The following is a 23,424-nucleotide window of genomic DNA, read 5'->3' as shown; positions in this document are numbered from 1 at the left end:
CCCCCCATTTCTATTATTGTACTTATCACAATTTGTTGTAATGGATTTGTTTCTTATCTGCCTCCTCTTTGGTGTTAAGAAATGGCTCATGCTTGTTTTATTGCTTGCATTTCTTCCACAAATACAGAAGACTTTTGTCAGGCACTGTTCTAGGCTTAGAGAGATACAGCAGTGAACAAAACAGACAGGAATATCTGTCTTTCTGGAGCTTCCATATCTTAGTCATGTATCCCTAGAACCTAGCACAGAGACTAGCATTTAGTATGTGAGCAAGAAATAGTTGTTGGCTTGAAGTCAAGAAACTATTATGGCTAAATTTGAAACTTTCATATCTTCCTCTCCCTTATTGCCCACACTGTGTGTATCATATTCTACTTGTACATGTATTAATGTTTAGTTCTAATAATTATTTCTTATTTTCCTAATTTTGTATACTTTGGTCTCCATCAGTGGTGTCTATCAAACACCATTGTCTATCATACAGCTTCTGAAAGTGCTATGATGTCTTGGTTGCCTTGTTTAGACCTAGCACACTGAAAGAAGTGTTCTTTCATTCATTCATTTAATCAATAAATATTTATTGAGCACCTGCTATTACTAGGCAGTTTGAAAGGCACTGAGTATAAAAATGTCAACAAGACAGATGTATTTCTGCTTTCCTGGAGCTTACAGTCTAGTGATAAAGATAACCAGTAAACAAGTATATAAATTTAACAGTGTATGATAATTGCTATGGAGAAAATGAACAGGGGGTTGTGATAATGATTGGAGGACTGGCCAACTGAAGTAGAATGGTTCAAAAAGACTTCTCTGAAAAGGTGATTTAGCTTGAAACTTATAGGATGAAAAATAGCTAACTACGTAAAATGTTGGGGGATGAAGTATTCAGGGAAGAAGGGACAGAATGTGCCAAGCTCTTGGGGTGGCAAAGAGCACCTTGAGAAAAGGGCCGTGTAGCTGGACTTTAGAGACTGAGGATAGAGGTAATTAAATTAGAGGAATAGCAGAAGGCAAGATAATGCAGGGTCTTGCATGCCATGCTAAGGCACTTGGAGTGTATCCAGAGGAAACAAAGAGCCATTGAAAAATTGTGAGCAGCGGTGGTCCAGGAGAAAGACAGTAGTGACCTTAGCTAGTGTGATTCCGGTGGAGATGAAAAGAAATATCAGATTGGGGAATTTTGTAAATCACATTAGTTAGACTTACAGTTGGATTTAATGTGGGAATGGGAAGGGGGGAGTCAGCAATGATGCCAAGGTTCTGGCTGGTTGGAGATGTCATGTGTTGAGATAGGGATGACACAGGGTGCAGGAGACAAGTTGGATGGATGAGAAATGCATTTTAATGATGATGATGGTGATCATGAAGGTGGTGGTGGCAGCAGTGGTGGTGGACTTACCATAGTTGGAGGAAAGATAAAACAAGAAATATGGCGACTGTCAGTGATTTTCTTTAGCTTGCTGAAGGAAGTCCAACATATTTCAAATATTTCCATTTTGCAAGTCATCTTGATTCTATTAGTGACAAAGTTACAGGTTCAGCTAATGCTACTATGGTTTATTGCCTAGATTTATAATGGAAGGAAATGCTAAATTTCCATCAGAAGTGAGTGAAAATAATGGTACAATTTTTTTCCATCCAAGTTAATACATACGGGCTTAGAATCCCTGGCTGGGAAGTTGTAACCAAGTAATACAGAGATTAGTGAGGATGTAGTAAAGATAGGAGCTGGGTTTGAGATACTAGGCAGGGGAGCAAAATTAGGGGATGCAGGCAGGAGACCTCAGTATTTGGTACCACTATTGTAAATAATTAAAAGAGAAGTTGGGGACCAAAACATTTATTCCTCCATTGTCAGGCTTTTAATTAGTTTAGCTGTTCTGCCTCTGAGTGTACCTGAGTGGGCTTATTTGCACACCCTCGTTATCATCCCCTCCTCTTGCACCCAGGCTTTTTCAGAAGTTAGCTTTTGAGAAGTTTAGATTGTCACTATTTTGTGGCTATGAGGAAGGAGCAATTTCCAGGATGGAGAGAAGCACTGTAGGATGAGGGTCTAGCATGTTCAGTAATGAGAGAGTCAGAAAACAGGCTAGTATTATAAACAGTAAGTTCAGAGTAGCTAAGGCCGTCAGGTGGGTGAGTGGAGAAGCTGGAGAGGTGGGTTAACCTAAATTATAGAGGACTGTCCAACTTCATATAGGAATCTGGATTTCATGATAGGACTCACAGCCAGAGGATAACGTTGTAATGAAGAAAGAGAGACATGGTAAAGTGTATTTTTTATGAAAATAAATCTGCAGGCAAAATGAAAAATGGAATGGAAAAAGGCAGACTATTTCTGAGGTTACTTTGTAGGTTCTAGCTTTGGAGTTCAGGTGAATGGAAACACCTTTAACAGAGGTACCAATCATGAGAGGCACAGCAAGTGTTTGGGAGAAGACTTTTTTTTATTATGTTATGTTAATCACCATACATTATATCATTAGTTTTTGATGTAGTGTTCCATGATTCATTGTTTGTGTATAACACCCAGTGCTCCATGCAGTACATGCCCTCTTTGATACCCATCACCAGGCTAACCCATCCCCCCAAGCTCCTCCCCTCTAGAACCCTCAGTTTGTTTCTCAGAGTCCATAGTCTCTCATGGTTCATCTCCCCTTCGGATTCCCACCCCCCTTCATTTTTCCCTTCCTGCTATCTTCTTCTTCTTTTTTGTTTCTTACCATATAATGTATTATTTGTTCCAGAGGTACAGGTCTGTGATTCACCAGTCTTGTACAATTCACAGCGCTCACCATAGCACATACCCTCCCCAGTGTCTATCACCCAGCCACCCCATCCCTCCCACCCCCCACCACTCCAGCAACCCTCAGTTTGTTTCCTGAGATTAACAATTCCTCATGTCAGTGAGTTCATATGATACATGTCTTTCTCTGATTGACTTATTTTGCTCAGCATAATACCCTACAGTTCCATCCACATCGTTGCAAATGGCAAGATCTCATTCCTTTTGATGGCTGCATAATATTCCATTGTATATATATATACCACCTCTTCTTTATCCATTCATCTGTCACAGGACATCTTGGCTCTTTCCATAGTTTGGCTATTGTGGACATTGCTGCTATAAACATCAGGGCGCACATACCCCTTTGGATCCCTACATTTGTATCTTTGGGGTAAATACTTAGTAGTGCAATTGCTGGGTCATATGGTAGCTCTATTTTCAACTTTTTGAGGAACTTCCATACTGTTTTCCAGAGTGGTTGCACCAGCTTGCATTCCCACCAACAGTGTAGGAGGGTTCCCTTTTCTCCGCATCCCCACCAACATCTGTCGTTTACTGACTTGTTAATTTTAGCCATTCTGACTGGTATGAGGTGGTATCTAATTGAGGTTTTGATTTGGATTTCCCTGATGCCGATCGATGTTGAGCACTTTTTCATGTGTCTCTTGGCCATTTGGATGTCTTCTTTGGGAAAATGTCTGTTCATGTCTTCTGCCCATTTCTTGATTGGATCATTTGTTCTTTGGGTGTTGAGTTTGATAAGTTCTTTATAGATTTTGGATACTAGCCCTTTATCTGATATGTCATTTGCAAATATCTTCTCCCATTCTGTTGGTTGTCTCTGGGTTTTGTTGACTGTTTCTTTTGCTGTGCAAAAGCTTTTTATCTTGATGAAGTCCCAATAGTTCATTTTTGCCCTTAGCTTCCCTTGCCTTTGGCGATGTTTCTAGGAAGAAGTTGCTGCAGCTGAGGTCAAACAGGTTGCTGCCTGTGCTCTTCTTTAGGATTTTGATGGACTCCTGTCTCACATTTAGGTCTTTCAACCACTTTGAGTCTATTTTTGTGTGTGGTGTAAGGAAATGGTCCAGTTTCATTCTTCTGCATGTGGCTGTCTAATTTTCCCAACACCATTTGTTGAAGAGACTGGCATTTTTCCATTGAACGTTCTTTCCTGCTTTGTCGAAGATTAGTTGACCATATAGTTGAGGGTCCATTTCTGGGCTCTCGATTCTGTTCCATTGATCTATGTGTCTGTTTTTATGCCAGTACCATACTGTCTTGATGATGACAGCTTTGTAATATAGTTTGAAATCTGGAATTGTGATGCCATCAGCTTTGCTTTTTTTTTTCAACATTCCTCTGGCTTTTCGGGGTCTTTTCTGGTTCCATACAAATTTTAGGATTCTTTGTTCCATTTCTTTGAAAAAAGTGGATGGCATTTTGATAGGGATTGCATTAAATATGTAGATTGCTCTAGGTATCATTGATATCTTCACAATATTTTTTCTTCCAATCCATGAGCTTGGAATGTTTTTCCATTTCTTTGTGTCTTCCTCAATTTCTTTCAAGAGTATTTTATAGTTTTCTGAGTACAGATTCTTTGCCTCTTTGGTTAGATTTATTCCTAGGTATCTTATGGTTTTGGGTGCAATTGTAAATGGGATCGACTCCTTAATTTCTCTTTCTTCTCTCTTGTTGTTTGTGTATAAAAATGCAACTGATTTCTGTGCATTGATTTTATATCCTGCTACTTTACTGAATTCCCGTATGAGTTCTAGCAGTTTTGGGGTGGCGTCTTTTGGGTTTTCCACATAAAGTATCATATCATCTGCAAAGAATGAGAGTTTGACTTCTTCTTTGCCAATTCGGATGTATTTTATTTCTTTTTGTTGTCTGATGGCTGTGGCTAGGACTTCTAGTACTATGTTGAATAGCTGTGGCGATAGTTGATATCCCTGCCGCGTTCCTGACCTTAGGGGGAAAGCTCTCAGTTTTTCCCCATTGAGAATGATATTCGCTGTGGGTTTTTCATAGATGGCTTTTATGATATTGAGGTGTGTACCCTCTCCGTATACTCTGAAGAGTTTTGATCAAGAAAGGATGCTGTATTTTGTCAAATGCTTTTTCTGCATCTATTGAGAGGATCATATGGTTTTTGTTCTTTTATTAATGTATTGTATCACATTGATTGATTTGCGGATGTTGAACCAACCTTGCAGCCCAGGGATAAATCCCACCTGGTCGTGTTGAATAATCCTTTTAATGTACTGTTGGATCCTATTGGCTAGTATTTTGTTGAGCATTTTTGCATCCATATTCATCAAGGATATTGGTCTGTAATTCTCCTTTTCGATGGGGTCTTTGTCTGATTTTGGGATTAAGGTAATGGTGGCCTCATAAAACGAGTTTGGAAGTATTCCTTCCATTTCTATTTTTTGGAACAGTTTCAGAAGAATAGGTATTAATTCTTCTTTAAATGTTTGGTACAATTCCCCGGGGAAATCATCTGGCCCTGGGCTTTTATTTTTTGGGAGGTTTTTAATGACTACTTCAATTTCCTTTGGTGGTTATACGTCTGTTCAGGTTTTATATTTCTTCCTGGTTCAGTTTTGGTAGTTGATACATCTCTAGGAATGCATTCGTTTCTTCCAGATTATCTAATTTGCTAGCATATAGTTGCTCATATGTTCTCATAATTGTTTGTATTTCTTTGGTGTTGGTTGTGATCTCTCCTCTTTCATTCATGATTTTGTTGATTTGGGTCATTTCTCTTTCCTTTTTGATAAATCTGGCCAGGGGTTTATCAATCTTGTTAATTCTTTCAAAGAACCAGCTCCTGATTTTGTTGATCTGTTCTACTGTTCTTTTGGTTTCTATTTCATTGATTTCTGCTCTGATATTTATTATTTCTCTTCTCCTGCTGGGTTTAGACTTTATTTGCTGTTTTTTCTTCAGCTCTTTTAGATGTAGGGTTAGGTTGTGTATTTGAGACCTTTCTTGTTTCTTGAGAAAGGCTTATATTGCTATATACTTTCCTCTTAGGACTGCCTTTGCTGTATCCCAATGATTTTGAACAGTTGTGTTTTCATTTTCATTGGTTTCCATGAATTTTTTTACTTCTCCTTTAATTTCCTGGTTGACCCATTCCTTCTTTAGTAGGATGCTCTTTAGCCTCCATGTATTTGAGTTCTTTCTGACTTTCCTGTTGTGATTGAGTTCTAGTTTCAAAACATTTTGGTCTGAAAATATGCAGGGAATGATCCCAGTCTTTCAGTACCATTTGAGACCTGATTTGTGACCTAGGATGTGATCTCTTCAGGAGAATGTTCCATGGGCACTAGAGAAGAATGTGTATTCTGTTGCTTTGGGATGGAATGTTCTGAATATGTCTGTGAAGTCCATTTGGTCCAGTGTGTCATTTAAAGTGTTTATTTCTTTATTGATCTTTTGCTTAGATGATCTGTCCATTTCAGTGAGGGGGGTGTTAAAGTCCCCCGCTATTATTGTATTGTTGTCAATGTGTTTCTTTGCTTTTGTTATTAATTGGCTTACATAATTGGCTGCTCCCACGTTAGGGGCATAGATATTTACAATTGTTAGATCTTGTTGTTGGATAGACCCTTTAAGTAGGATATAGTGTCCTTCCTCATCTCTTATTACACTCTTTGGTTCAAAATCTAATTTGTCTGATATAAGGATTGCCACCACAGGTTTCTTTTGGTGTCCATTAGCATGATAAATGGTTTTCCACCCCTTCACTTTCAATGTGGGGGTGTCTTTGGGTCTAAAATGAGTCTTGCAGACAGCATATCGATGGGTCTTGTTTTTTAATCCAATCTGATAGGCTGTGTCTTTTGATTGGGGCATTTAGCCCATTTACATTCAGGTTATGCAACTATTGAAAGATATGAATTTAGTGCCATTGTATTGCCTGTAAGGTGACTGTTACTGTATATTGTCTGTGTTCCTTTCTGGTCTATGTTGCTTTTAGGCTCTCTCTTTGCTTAGAGGACCCCTTTCAATATTTCTTGTCGGGCTGGTTTTGTGTTTGCAAATTCCTTTAGTTTTTGTTTGTCCTGGAAGCTTTTTATCTCCTTCTATTTTCAATGACAGCCTAGCTGGATATAGTATTCTTGGCTGCATATTTTTCTCATTTAGTGCTCTGAATATATCATGCTAGTCTTTCTGGCCTGCCAGGTCTCTGTGGATAGGTCTGTTGCCAGTCTAATGTTTCTACCATTGTAGGTTACAGATCTCTTCTCCCGAGCCTCTTTCAGGATTTTCTCCTTTTCTCTGAGGCTCGTAAGTTTTACTATTAGATGTTGGGGTGTTCACCCGGTTTTATTGATTTTGAGAGGGGTTCTCTGTGCCTCCTGGATTTTGATGCCTGTTTCCTTCCCCAAATTAGAGAAGTTCTCTGCTATAATTTGCTCCAGTATACCTTCCCCCCCCCTTTCTTCTTCTTCTGGGATCCCGATTATTCTAATGTTGTTTCGTCTTATGGTATCGCTTACCTCTCGGATTCTGCCCTCGTGATCCAGTAGTTGTTTATCTCTCTTTTTCTCAGCTTCTTTATTTTCCATCATTTGGTCTTTCATATCACTAATTCTTTCTTCTGCCTCATTTATCCTAGCAGTTAGAGCCCCCATTTTTTATTGTACCTCATTAACAGTCTTTTTGATTTTGACTTGGTTAGATTTTAGTTCTTTTATTTCTCCAGAAAGGGTTTCTCTAAAAACCTCCATGTTTTTTTCAAGCCCGTCTAGTGCCCTCAGAATTGTCATTCTGAACTCTAGTTCCGACATCTTACTAATGTCCGTATTGAGTAGGTCCCTGGCAGTCGGTACTGTCCCTCGTTCTTTGTTTTGAGGTGATTTTTTCTGTCTTGTCATTTTGTCCAGAGGAGAATAGATGAATAAGAGAACAAAATGCTAACTGTGTAACAATGACCCCAGAAAAATATACTCTAAACAAATCAGAAGAGAGCTGAAACTGGGGAAAAAGAAAGGGAAAGAATGAAAAAAAGAAAAAAAGAGAGAATGATAAAACAAACAAACAAACAAAACAGAATATGATCAAATATGATCAGGCTGGTGCATAGATCAGTGCCACACACTAGACTTTGGGCGTATTTTGGTCTGTTAGAAGAAAGTGCCTCCCAAAATTTTAAAGAAAGAAAACCTTATTTATGTACAAAAATAAGGATAAATATGATGAAAAGATGGAATATGACTGTAAAGATGAAAAGTATAAAAGATTTTATAAAAGGAATTGATAAGATAAGAAGTTGGGTGAAAAAAGAAAGAAGAGGATTTAAAAAAGAAAAAAGGGAGAGAATGTGATCATGCAGGAGACTAGAACAAAGCCATACACTAGAGATTTAGGGTATATTTTGGTTTGTTAGAAGAAACTGTATCTGAAAATATTAAAGACAGAACTATATATATATATATATATATACACACATATATATATACACAGACTTCTTTAATATATATATATTTTGGTATATATATATATTTATATATACCAAAAATAAGGTTAACTACTATGAAGGGATAGAATATGACTCTAAAAATGAAAAATAAAAAAAAAATTTTAAAAAAGGAATTGATAAGATGTTGGTTGAAAAAGGGAAAAAGAAAAACTAAAAAAACAAAAAAAAAGAAAAAAGAAAAAAGAAAATTAGAAAAATTAACTTTGAAAGACAAGAATTATGGGGAAAAAGCCATGAATTCTCTGTGCTGTATTCCCCTAGTGCTGTAGTTCTGCCGTTCTCATGGATTGGTAAACTTGGTCTTGGCTGGCTGTTTTTGGTGATCTTCTTGGGAGGGGCCTGTTGCTGTGGTTCCCAAATGTGTTTGCCGGAGGCAGAATTGCCCCGCCCTTTGCCCAGTTTTGGGCTAAGTAATCTGCTAGGGTTTGCTCTTGGGAACTTTTGTTCTATGCAAGCTTTCCGTAGAGCTTTGGAGGACAAGAGTGAAGATGGCGGCCTCCCAATCTCCACTCGGAGGAGCTGAGAACTCAGGGCCCCACTCCTCAGTGCGCCCCCAGAGAAAAGCAGTCAATCACTCCTGTCTCCCCGGTCTCTGGCCACACTCCGTGCTCACCTGGCCTGTGACCGAGTGTTTCTATCTCTGGCACAAGACCCTGTGTGGAGTCTCAAAACCCAGCAGATCCCTGTGGTACACTCCCACGCCGATCCTCCTGGGGGAGGAAGGTGAGTCTCCCGTTTTCTGCCGCTTGTTGGGTCCCTGCTGGAAGAGCAGTGGCCCGACTCTGCTGCGGATCACAGTTTATGGCAACTCCAAGCCGAGGGCCCACCCCTCGTTTCCATCTCTGCAGCCGGCTTCCCTGCTCTGATACCTGGGAGCTCTGCCACACTCAGGCACCCCCAGTCTTTCTGTAACCATGAGGGTCCTGAGACCACACTGTCCCGCGAGGGTTCCACCCCCCGCTTAGCCCCTGGAACGACGTCCTTCAGCAGAGCCGACTTCTAAAAGTTCCAATTTTGTGCTCCGTGGCTCTATCACTTGCCAGAAGCCCCCGATGGAGTCCCCCTCCCCCGCCGTCTATCCTCCCGAATATTGCCTCGGATTCACTTCTCTGCTCGCATATCCTACCTTCCAGAAAGTGGTCACTTTTCCATTCAGAGAGTTGTTGCTATTCTTTTCTTGGATCTCCTGTTGAGTTTGTAGGTGTTCAGAATGGTTTGATCCCTACCTAGCTGAATTCCTGGGACCAGATGAAATTTAGGTCTACTTCTCTGCCATCTTGCTACCCTCCCTGGGAGAAGACTTTTCGTTCTCTTTTGGATAGCCTGAGGTTTTTTTTTAAGATTTTATTTTTAAGTAATCTTTACACCCAATGTGGGGCTCAAACTCACAACCCCAAGATCAAGAGTCACATGCTCCACCAACTGAGCCAGCCAGATGCCTCTGGATAGCCTGAGTTCTATCTGCCTTTTAAACATCAAATGAGAGTTGAATGGAGTTTGCATTTTTACCGTTATTCATAGTAATCCTCTAGGTAAGTGATGTGAAACATTCTTTTCGTCTAGAAATTGACAGATTGTCTTCACAGAAATTACTGGACAGTTAGGTTTCAGAAATATAAAGGATTGGGTATTATATTGTTCTTTTAGTACACTTTTAATGAAATGTCAGTCAAAGGCTGTCCTTTAAAGAGTTATAGTTGTATAATTAATTCTTCTGAATAAAAAGTACTTCATAAACTTGTGCTAATGGTTTGTGGCAATGGAGAATATCAGTAGGCTTTTCTTCCTATATTGAGGGCTTAGACATGTTTTGTACTCTCCATTTGCCTTTCTACCATAACTGCTGGGAGATAGAAGATTGTAGTTAGGCTGGGATCAAGAAGCACAAGTGGTGTGCAGCCAGTTTTTACAAAAGCTCTGCGACTTTTTATTCCCAGCAACTGGTATGGACACAAAAGGAACTGGCTAGTTGCAGCCATCTCCATACTCATTGCCTTTTCAGGTTTTGGGGTCTAGGTTAAGGGGAGAGTTTTACTGTGAAAGTGGGATGTTGAAATGCAGGATTGACTTTATCAGAATCGTGAGGGTAGTGATGTTTATCTTTGGTGTTCTTTCCTTTTCTGCCTGACTATTCCAAATACCTGTACCTGGTACCTTTGTGTTAGGTCCTGGTAGGGTCACAGACCCCACTTCAGGATCTTGCCTAGACTTGCACTCTGTAGTAGACATTGTTCCTTTGACCTTTCTCATTCCATGATAAAATTTCCTGTTCCTATATTTGATAAACTATGTTCTGTGCATATTTATGATTACTCAGTTTAAGATGTGCTATAATTTTCAAGTAACGGTTGCATTTTACGAAAGGTCTTGGAACAATGCTTTAACCTAAGGAAGTTACTCTAGTGGTAGGGTATATAGGTACCATGGTAGTTGTGGCCCAGTGGTCTTTCCTAACAATTCTTAAAATTTATTGATAGCATACACATGTGAAAGACATTCAGAAAATACCAAAGAAAATATATTTATTTATAAAGGTTGAGGAAATAGTAGAAGTAGATTTATAAGGCAGATTTCATTTTTAGAAGCTTTAGCAAAGGAGAGCAGATGAGTTATTTTTGAAGATAGTAATAGGAGTGGGTGAGGAGATATTGCATATTTTAATTGAAATGACTTTGAGGGCAGGGACCATGTCATAAGTTTGTGTTTTCCATAGGGCCTGGTAGAATAATGTATGCATAATGTATAGCAATAGTTTCAATGAATGTGCAAATCCATGCAGGAGAACTATTGATTTAAAAAACCCTTCTATATGTTTATTTCTACCTTGAAGAATCTCCTTAACCCAGATAGAATTTTTAAAGAATTTCCACAGATTTAGTATATATGTAATCATTTAAAGAGGTTGGTTGAAATACCTAATGAATTGGGCAAAAATAAAAGCCTGTTTATTCCTCAGTGAATTCCAGATTGAAGGAAGTTCTATGACACATAACAAGTAATGCTGACAAGGGAGTCTTTAGGTTATCCATTTATCTCTGTATGAGAATGTAAATTATTTTGTGTGTTTTGTTTGGCTTTTTAAATGTTGACAAGTCTCAGGTGTATGTTAATAGAAATGCTATGATCAGAGGTCCATTAGAATGACATCTGGGAAAGAAAACTGATGTTAAGAAATCAGTAGTAAGAGAGAATAAAAAATGCAAACAAAACCCTTTTGGTGACATGCAGCACAAGATGGTTGGGAGCAAAGGGAGGAATGAGATGATAGAAATCCTCATTAAAATTAAAAGCCACAGAAAAGTGGAGAATAGCATAAAAGGCAATGCATCATAAATCATTATCTACAGGGCTAACTAAAAGACAAAAGAATTAGTGTTGCCAGTTCATGCTTTTTGTAGAAAACCATAATTTGTTTCCAAGAGGTATTTTTGATACAAAACCTAGCAATGGCAAACTGCCATAAGGTATGGACCTTGTTTTAACAAGTATCTTGTATGTACAGCAACAGTACAGAACTAGAAGTTACAAAGCTCTCCAGAGTATTAGTAAATCAAGTTATATGCTGTAAAAATAGAATGATGAAAACATGTTCACTGTACCTATTCAAAAGTAGAAATAATACTAAAATTTTATTACAGAATTTCAGTTAACTTAGGCTTTAGATATGATATGCAAACCATGGAGCAGTTATTTATATTACTATCCAAGAAAAATTATTAAAGATGATTAGATACTTGGGATGTTCAGGTATTACCAATAAGTGTGTATTTATTGACCACTTGCTGTATTGAATACTATGGAGAAGATATAAAAATAAAGACAAACACTGAAGAAATATTTAAATGTGTGCTGGGTGTTATCATTGGGAGGTGCAGGTACAATAGAAAATTTAAAGTAAAGGATCTTGTCAGACCTGCAAATCAGAGGAAACACTCAGGAAGAATTACATATTTAAGCGAGACTTAGAAGTTGAGAAAAGTTAGCCAGGTGAAGGAGTACTAGCATTCTGAAAGTTAGCAGGGAGCATGTGTGGGGTCCTGTATTTGAGAGAGAACATAACATATTCTAGGGGGCTTATGAAGATCAGTGAGACTGAAGCATAAGAAATAATGGGGAGTTTGGCTGGAGGTGAGACTGGAGAGTAGAGCAGGGGTCATATTGTGAGGGGCCTTATAGACCATAATAAAGGATTTTAGTCTTTATTCTAAGGACAGTTGGGGATAGAGTAATTGGGTGATGGGCATTAAGTAGGACACATGATGTCATGAGCACTGGGTGTTATATGCAACTGATGAATTGCTAAATTCTACCCCTGAAACTGATAATACAATATATGTTAACTAACTTAAATAAAATAAAAAAATAAAGACAGTTGGAAGCTATGAAAGGTTTTAAGAACACAAAATGACATGCATTAAAAGTGATGGGAAAAGAGATGGTGAGGTCAACTTGGAAAACAATAATAAGTAGCTGGTTACTTTTTGCTAGTCAGTTTAGTGCCTGTTCTTGGCTATTGGGCTATTTAATAGGCCTTGATATGGAATAATCTATTTGTATTCCATGAAACGTTTAAAACTAGCTCATAATTGTCAAACAAGTACCTCAGGAGATTCTGACTGGGTTGACTTTATGGTTCCATTTTAACACATTCAATTTTAAGAAAGCAAATGTATTAGAAGATGTTACTAGTCATTTGGAACAATCAAGGAGATGATAATTTGTTTTCTTTCCAAAAATGGAAGAAATACAGGCAGGAAGGGAACAGAAAGAAAAGGAAGAAATATATGACCTATTAGTGAGATGGACTATGAACACTACTCAGATTTGCCATATGTTGTCAATGGATGAAGTGTGATTCAAGAGATTTGGATTTGGTTACATTATTTTTCACTTGACTTACTGTAACTTCCTTAGGGACTCACTTAAATTAGTCATGCCTTAGTTCTTCTATTGTAAAGATCTTCTGACCTAGAACCAAACATTATGCAGTTTCAACTAATAAAATCATGTCATTTAGAGTATCTTGAGCTCTAGAGAGATGTGTATCATGCAAAAAGTCTTGATTACAATTGCTATGTTATGCTTATGCGCACTTTAGTTCCTTACAAAAGAAACACATTTTGAAGAAACTCTTTAACAGGGACTTGGCAATGTAAGCAGTCTGCCTTGTAATATTTACACTTTTTTAATTGCAATATTGAGTATGTGTCCTTGGTAGGTCTCTTATGGCAGGTGCATTGACTTTCTTCTTCCTCCTGGTGTTGCTGTAATATTTTTATAGGACAGCAGAGGGTACTGTGAATATATCCTGATGTAAGGTATGAACAGGAAGAAAGATGTTTGCTTCAGCTTTGATTCATACTTGAGGGCTGTTAGTCATGTAGCAAACCCTGTCCACGTTTCCTGTCTCTTTTCAAAACTACAATAACTAATGCCATTTTGCCCACTTAGGATGACTAACATGTGGTTTTTGTATATAGAGATGATACTAAGCCACCAGCAGTGGATGGTGGCTCTGATTTTTTTTTCACTAGTACATGGGTTGCATTTGAGCTTTTCACTCACTCTACTTCCCTAAGGACCAATGTAATGCCTCAAAGACAATGGTGAAGATGAGGATTTTGGTCCATGGCTATGCTACAGAGAAAGTTTCAATGGCCTACATGGGATCTAAATGTAATTCTGACCTCAGTGTTATGCTCAAATTAGTTAAGTAAGGTTGCTTGGGGAACCAATGGATCTCAAAGGGCAGACTTACTCATAAAAATGTGCCATGTCTATTTAGTCAATGGGCAAAATATAGCTGAAGAATATGCAGATGTCTCCTGCTGAGATGAGAACATAAATTTTTTATGACCTGCTTTATGTATCTCTTAAGGAAATAAGATCCTGGAATTTTATATTCAGTTTCCACCCACAGTCTCTGATTGTTTTCTTTAATGGTAGCCTTCTAAGTCAAAATTAATCATCAAATTGTTTGTCACAACTTTCAACTTGATTGAGACTTTGTAACCTTTTAAAAAACGTTTTATTTTTGTAAGGTCTAGAAACTTCCTTTACAGTGCAGTGTTGTTTGCATTTAGCCATAGCCTATAATAATCTATTGATAGTATTTTACTTTTACATAGTAGGGAAGTATGCTATAATCTATTAGGAAGACTATTTCATACTTTTCTAGATTAAAGGCAATAGCAGTAGTGTGAGCTCTAGACATTTGGCATCATGGTCTGTCATCCAGGGCATTTGCCCAGGCTGCTTGGTAGAAGTCATCCCAGTCTGAATATATGTTGGTTCCAGGGAATGATTTGCTTGTGGAGTAGTCCAAAATACACTTTTAGGCTTATAAAACAGATTTAAGGGTAATAGTCTGCTGGAGCCAACTTGTTTTGGCTAGTAAGGGTTGATTGTGTATTGTTGTGATGAGCACTGGGTGACATATGGAATTGTCAAATAGCTATATTATACACCTGAAACTAATATAACACTGTATGTTAACTACACTGGAATTAAAATTTTAAAAATAGAAAAAAAATTGATTGTGTACATTTCTTCTCAATGCTGTATTGAATGAAATAACATTGGTAGACTGAAATCAGCTATGGTGGGAGTATTTACACTACAAGAATAGGCAAAGGCTATCAATCAGAGCATCCCTTCCCCTTGGAGATCTGATTGGTAAAGGTTTATCAGCACACTACTGCGTGGGGGCTGTTATTCCATCCACTGAAGCATATCCCAGAGTAGACTTGACATATTTCATTCTAGTCCTGGGGTTGAGACTGGCCCACACTTCCCAGGGTATTTTTGGCAGTCTTGAGGAAAACGCCAGTTCAAATCCATACTTTTGAAACTGAGTGAGAAACCACTAAGTCATTTGAAGGATGAAGGGCTAGGATGGGGTTGAATTACCATTCAGTTTATTGCATTCAGAGCAATGTTGTCTAACAGACTGATTCCAGGTGCTAGCCATTTACTGTAAATAAGAAATGTGGAATCTTTTGTTGCTAGAACAATTTACCATACAAGTACCTTCCTGTCCATTCATGGCAAAGGGATAAGAGGAACAAAAGAAGTCCTCAACTTGAGTATACTCTATAAGTGGTTCAGCTCCGTGCCAGGCACTGATGTATTGCATGTGGGTACATCCCATCCCTGCAAATTCTCTTGGCTTAATGATTGTCAAAACACTGTGTAAATAGTTGGTATATTGAAGATGGCAATTTTCATAAGCTGTCTTCTTTCTTTTTTTAACAGAAAAGGACTTCCTCTGTTTTTACAGAAGAATGTGTCAGACATCTGGGTTTTAGTGCTTTCATTTTTAGAATGAACATTCATCCTACTTGGCAGTTAATATTTTTGACATTCGCAGTATCTTGGAATATCCTTGACTTTAAAACATTTTTACTGGTAAAATAATTTATAACACATAAAATAGACAAAGGTATAATTTTATTACAAAGCATTTCAGAGACTAAATACATGAATGGAAAATAGGACAAAAGATATAAACAAAGCTATTTACAGAAAAAAAGGAAATATAGTTAATAAATATGTGAAAAGATGCTCTATCTCACTCATAATTGAAAATATAAATGCAAATTAAAACAATGTATCAATGTTGGTTGGGATTGTGAAGTTAATAAGCACTCTCATGCTATTTGTGGGAGTATAAATTGTTATTGGGCTTATTGGAGAAAATCTGGTAATATCTTTCAAAATATAGAATCCATTTAGCTTTGGACCCAACCTTCTTTCTTCTGAGAATTTATCTTATAAAAATATATGCATATGATTATAATACACATACACACATGTGCATACACTGACACATATACACACAAGGGTATGCATTAAAACATTGTTTTATTTGTATTATATATAAAATGATATCTGGAAGGACTCATATCAAGCAGTTAACAGTGGATGCTTACCTCTGTTGATCACTGAAAGGTACTATAAGAACAGAAGATAACACTCTTTACTATATATTCTTCTGTACCATTCAAATATATAATTAGCAGATAATTACTTTTGTGTCTAAATTATATTGGATATAGTTTTGTTTTTATACTGTTCTACAAGTTTGTGCCTCTTTACCAACAACATACTTTGAACTTATCTCTACTTCACTCTTCCCAAATGCTGCACAGCATTTCATCTTGTAGATGAGCCATCATTCATTCACCCATCTTTCTATCCATCAATCTGTCCATCCATCCTTCCATTCATGTATCCACATATTCATCTATTTGCCTACCTACCCACTAAATTATTTATTGCTTGCTTATTTAAACCATTTCCAAATTATAGATGCAATGCTTGTCCTTGGTTAAAACAAGACAACAAACAAGGAAACATAAAAATAACAAAAAAGAATGCAGTTGAAGAAGGGTAGAAAAGGAAAAAAATTACAGCTCAGTCTCATTCTCCAGAGGCAATGACTATTAACAGTTTCTGCTCTAGTGGTTACTTTTATACCATTAAATAATATGCTTATTATTATAACAGTATTGATATCAATATTGTTATATTATAAAATACAATAATAATATGCTTATACCTTCACTGTCTCTTTTCCTCTCCTCCCCTCCTCTTCCATTTTCTCATCTTCTTTTTTTGTCTTTGTGCCAGGCTCAGAAGAAGTCCATATGAGAAAATCTGATACTGGCTTAGTTCATAATTTGGGACGTTTGACCAAGATGGGAAGGTGTATAAGTAAAGCACACACAATTAGAGGGTACCCAGCCTTGAAAATAATGGGCAGAACCAGAGAGGGAAGTAGATACAGTTAGAGCAGGGAGAACCAATCAAGATATGTAGGCCCTTCCCTGTACCAGCCCCTTACCTAGAACCTGAGAGGGCTAGGTTGCTGTTTGGTGTTTTAGCCGTGGCTGAAATTCTCACCCAGAGTTCTTGGGACTCTTAATGGCATGATAAAATGGAAAGAACATGATTTTTGAGTCTAAAAGACTTGATTTTGAATCTCACCTCTACTACTTTTTAGCTATGTGATCTTGGGGCAACTTGGTTATTGTATGGTGACTAACATAACATAATAAAATAAAATAAAATAAAACTGTTTGGTGCCCAGGGTACCTATCTGCAAGCAGTCAATAATATTTTACCCAACACTACTACTTAGAAGAGTTAGATGATGACAATGATGATGATGATGATGATGATGATAGCAATTAATATTTATTGAATACTTACTATATACCAGGTGTGATTCTAAGTGCTTTGTATTTATGGAGTGCCTTATGTAATAGTACCTAGAAGAGAAAAGCATTGTTGATATCTCATTTACAGATGAAAAAATATCAGATACAAACAGATTAAATAACTTGCCCAAAGCCTACAGCTGACAAATAACACAAGCAGGACTCATACTGAGGCAATTTGACTGCAGATTGTACAGTTATACTGTAACACAGTTATAAAGTAAAACATCTAGTATGGTATATGACACACAGTATTGCTCAGTAGATTTTTATTTCATCCTTTCCTTTCCTTCCCAGAATGACAGATTTTGCTTTTTCAATCCAAAGGAGCCCGTGTGACAGTATACAAGGTCATACTCCTCTTTCTATTTTTTTTAGAGAAGCAAGACATTAAATACTTTGCCTTAAATTTTGAATTGCTACACGAAGTTAAGGTATTTTTTAGGGCATTAATAATACCTTGGTTCTGAGTGAGCAGTTATACTTTCTAAAGATGTGAGCAATAGCCTATCACTTCCTCCCTGACATTCAAACTCAAGTATGTAGGAAACTTGACAACATTTCCTAGATACTCATGTTCCCCATAGTGTCCAGAGGAACATGGATCCATGCCTTCTGGAGTACCCCAAAGCAGAGAGATACACAAGTCAAGTTCAAGTAACAAACCTGTTTCACATAATAAATACATCTGTATTTTTGTGAGAAAACTATGGTCACTGGAGGAGAAGAAAAGAGTAAGGCAAGGAAACAATGGTAGGTCTCAGTGAGAATTTATTTGAAAAGTCAGAGGAGAGAGGATGTCCAAACTGATCTCCCTGCATTCATTCTTTTTTTAAATTTTATTATGTTAATCATATTACACCATTAGTTTTTGATGTAGTGTTCCATGATTCATTGTTTGCGTATAACACCCAGTGCTCCATGCAGTATGTGCCCTCTTTAATACCCATCACCAGGCTAACCCATCCCCCCACACCCTTCCTTCTAGAACCCTCAGTTTCTTTCTCAGAGTCCATAGTCTCTCATGGTTCATCTCCCCCTCCAATTTCCCCCCCTTCATTTTTCCCTTCAGTCTTAGGTTCACAGCAAAATTAAGTGAAAGGTACAAAGATTTTCCATAACCCCCCTGCCCCCACACATGCATAGATTCCCTCATTTTCAGTGTCCCCCAACAGAGTGGTGTATTTGTTACAAAACATCATAATCACCCAACTAGTGCAGTGGTTCTTTTTTTATGTTATGTTAATCACCATACATTACATCATTAGTTTTTGATGTAGTGTTCCATGATTCATTGTTTGCGTATAACACCCAGTGCTCCATTCAATACGTGCCCTCTTTATTACCCATCACCAGGTCCCCGCATTCATTCTTTTCCCACTTCATTTAGAGGAGTAGCCAGGATCTAAAAACTAGTCACAGTCAATCTGTGGTTTCTGGGAGATCAAGCAAGTACAAAAGTACCACTTTTTGACTACCACTTTTTTTGGTAGTCTATATTTCTACCATTTTTGTCTTTTCATCATTGTCTTAATGTCCTTCATGTTCAACATATTACCTTTGAAAAATGGTACCAGTTTTTGCAAATGCTATCCTACTAGCTCTGCTTCTGATTTTAATCCATTCTTAACAGCTAGAGTGATCTGTTCCAAAATGGTAAATAGATCATGTCACTTCCTTACTTAAATCTTTGCTTCCCACTGCACTTAGGATAAGGTCCAAATTCCTTACCAAGACCTATGATGCTCTGCAGGTTCTGCCTCCTGCGTATTTCTACAACTATCTGTCCCACCACTCTTCCACTCTGCTCCAATTATATTGATCTATCTTTAGTTTCTAAAACAGACCATTCTAACCCAGCCATTGCACATTTTATTTCCTCTAACGGGAACATTGTCCCTTTGCTTAGTTAAACCTTACCCATTCTTCAAAGCTCAGATCAAGTGTCACTTCTTCAGGAAAAACTTCTTTGACCACACATACTAGATTGGGCCTTTAGGCACCATGCATATCTCCTTCTCATGCTTACTATAATTAATTGTTTAAGATGTTTGTTCCTTTCAATAGAATGTTAGCTTCATAAGGACAAGGATCGTGTCTGTCTTCCTCAAAATACTGTGTCCATAATGCCTGCTAAGTACATATCATTGATTTTCAGTATTTATCAAGTGAATTAAATTAAGGGATATTTAGGTTGTGGTTGTCTCTTGTGGGTGTGTGCATGTGCATGAGCATATATATATGTGTGTGTGTGTGTGTGTGTGTGGAGGTGGATCTTATGACCCTCTGGCATAATCCTGTACTTGACCTTAACGTTAGTAGTTCAAGTGGTTTATTTCTGGTTTATTTCTGATTTACCAATGTCCAAACAGTCCTTTGGTACCCCCAAGGAAATATAAAATATAAAGTTGAAAATATTTGGACGATTAATAAATTTCTTATGAAAAATAACTCTCTATGGATATATAGTGGGTAGCACTATATGCCCAGAATTTAGTTCCTTTATTAAAGTTTAGTTAAAGAATAGAGCAATTTGTTAGGGAGTATAGATCAGTGTGCTCAATAAAAATCCTGCCAACTTTGCTATCTGTAAAGTGTGTCTTTAGGCTGTAACTCGGGAAAAAAGAAAGTGCTCTTTTAATTGCAGATGAATTATCAGTCCCTGCCAGTTTGTTGCTCTAAAGGTAATGCAATTTGTTAAGCTCAGTTGGACTAGATTGTCTCTTATTGAATCTTTGATTATTCCAGTTATGGTGTTTTGTAGCTATCTGCTGAGACAATTCCTTGCACACAGAACTGAGTTGGGTAGTGGAGAGCTGATTTTAATTTTATTGAGGGAAATACTGGCTTGAATTAGTCTTTTAAAAACATGAATCCATGTTTCCATTTTAATAGCAGATGATTATAATGTCAACAAAAACCACAAATACCAGTTTGCTTTTACTTACTTATCCCTAATCACTTCCCTGAGTATAAAAATTTTGGTAGCTCAACTTTAAGACTATCCATTCCTGTTATGAAAAAGGAACTTCCAAAATAGCACCAGTGTCAATGAGGGAATATAAGGCTAACATGGTGGAGACTAGGATGACCTGATGCCACTTCAAGATACGTTATGGCACTTAAAACCTAAAGCGTCTGAAATGTGAGCCTGGTGATGGAGGCTTAAATCAGAAGGACTCTGGGTTAAATGAAACTAACAGTTGCCCAACCTGTATGGTATGTCTAAAAGGACTCACTTGAAGAATAATGTATTTGGCACATAATCTAGAACTATGATTGTGATGTGCAAACATATACCTGATAAGGGGAAAAATCCATCAACTCATTTTCTATGGTGATGTCAAATGACTGATTTGACCAATTTTTAAACAATTTTATTGAGATATAATTTATATACCATATATCTCATTGCTTTAAAGTATATAATTCAATAGTATATGGTATATTCAGAGTTGTGTAGCTATTACCACTATCTTATCCCCTGACAAGTGCTAACCTGTTTTCTGTATCTATGAATTTGCCTATTCTGGACATTTCATACAAATGGAATTATTCAATTTGTGGTTTCTCATGACTGGCTTCTTTCACTTAGCAGAATGTTTCCAACATTCATCTGTATCGTAGGGTGTTATCATTACTTCATTCCTTTTCATTACCCAGTGAGATTCCTTTGTATACCACATTTTATCTATTCCTCAATTGATGGACATTGAATTGTTTTTACTTTTTGGCTATTAAGAATAAGATGCTATAAACATTCTTGTAAATTTTTTTTGTGTGTACATACATTTTCTTTTTGGGGGGCTGGACATACATTTTCAACTCCTTTAAGTATATACTTAGAAATGAATTTGCTGGGTAATATGGTGATTCTATGTTTAACCTTTTAAGGAACTGCCAAACTGTTTTCCAAAGCAGCTGCATCATTTTACATTACCACCAGCAATGTATGAAGACTTCAATTTTTCTACATTCTCATCAAAATTTGTTATCATGTCTTTAATTATAGGCATCCTAGTGGGTGTGAAATGGTATCTTATTGTGATTTTCATTTTTTAATAGCTACTGATGTTGAGTATCTTTTCATGTGGTTATTGGCTATTTGTATATCCATTTGAAGAAATGTCTATTCAAATACTTTACTGACTTTTTAATTGGGTTATTTATATTTTTATTGTTGTAAGAATTCTTTGTAAATCCTAGATAAAATTCCCTTATCAGATACATGATTTACACATATCTCCCATTCTGTGGGTTGTCTTTTTACTTTCTTGATGGTATTATTGGTAGCACAGAGTCTTTCATTTGCATGGAATTCAATTTAATTTTTTGATGCTTGTAATTTTAATGTCATGTCCAAGATATTTTGTCTAAGCCAAAGTCACAAAGATTTACTCCTATATTTTATGCTAAGAATTATACTATCTTAGCTCTTACATTTAGGCCTATGATCCATTTTGAGTTGATTTTTGTATGTGCTGTGAGATAGGGGTCTAAATTCTTTTGCATGTAGCTACCCAGTTGTTCCTGCACCATTAGTTGAAAAGACTATTTTCACTGAATGGTCTTGGTACCCTTGTTGAAAATCAATTGACAAAAAGTTTATGTTCTGAACTCTCAATTCTGTCCATGTATCTGTGTTATCCTTATGTCAGTACCACACTATCTTTTTTTAAAAGATTTTACTTATTTATTTGTGACAGAGAGAGACAGCACAAGCAGGGGAAGGGAGAAAGGGGGAAGCAGACTCTCCGCTGAGCAGGGAGCCCAACTTGGGGCTCCATCCCAGGATCCTGGGATCATGACCTGAGGTGAAGGTAGATGCTTAACCACTTGAGCCACCCAGGCACCCCCACGCTATCTTGATTATTAGTTTTTAAAGTAAGTTTCAAAATTGGAAAGCACAAGGCTTCCAACTTCCTTATTTTTGAGGTTGTTTTGACTTTTCTGGATCTGTTGTATTTTCATATAAATTTTATTTTATTTTTTTAAAGATTTTATTTATTTATTTGACAGAGATAGAGACAGCAAGAAAGGGAACACAAGCAGGGGGAGTGGGGGAGGGAGAAGCAGGCCTCCCGCTGAGCAGGGAGCCCGATGCGGGGCTTGATGCCAGAACCCTGGGATCATGACCTGAGACGAAGGCAGACGTTTAACAACTGAGCCACCCAGGTGCCCCTTTCATATATATTTTAGAATCAACTTGTCAATTCCTGCAAAAAAAAAAAAAAGGAGCTGAGATCTTGCTAGGGATTACATTAAACGTATACAGCAATTTGGGAAATATTTCCATCCTAACAATGTTAAGTCTTCTGATCCATAAACATGGAGTGTCTTTCCTTTTGGGTGACCTTTAATTTCTTTCATTAATGTTTTACAGTTTTCAGAATATGAGTTTTGTACTCTTTTTTTGTTAAATTTATTCCTAAGCATTTTCTTATTTTTGGTGCTATTTTAAATGTAATTCTTTTCTTAATTCCTATTTCAGTTTATTCATTCCTAGGGTGTAGAAATACCACGGAATTTTGTGTGTTGATCTTGCAAACTTGCTGAACTAGTTTATTAGTTTTAGTTGGATTTGTTTGTTTGTTTGTTTTGTTTTAAGTAAGCTCCATGCCCAGCGTGGAGCCTGATGTGAGGCTTGAATTCATGACCCTGAGATCAAGACTTGAGCTGAGATCAAGAGTCAGATGCTTAACAGACTGAGCCATGCAGGTGCCCCAGTTCTAGTGGTTTTTAGTTGATACTTTAGGATTTTTTATATACGTGATAATGTCATCTACAAATAGAGATATTTATATTGTTTCCCTCCAATTTGGGTATATTTTATTAATTTTCTTGCTTAATTGCCTGTTTATAACCTCCAGTACAATGCTGAATAAAAGTGGTAAGAGAGATATCCTTGTTCTTGACCT

This window comes from Callorhinus ursinus, unplaced genomic scaffold (genome assembly GCF_003265705.2).
Source record: "Callorhinus ursinus isolate GAN/ISIS: 27379988/994484 unplaced genomic scaffold, GSC_fseal_2.0 scaffold95, whole genome shotgun sequence".
Lineage (NCBI taxonomy): Eukaryota > Metazoa > Chordata > Mammalia > Carnivora > Otariidae > Callorhinus > Callorhinus ursinus.
Note: the sequence above shows the minus strand (reverse complement) of the source record.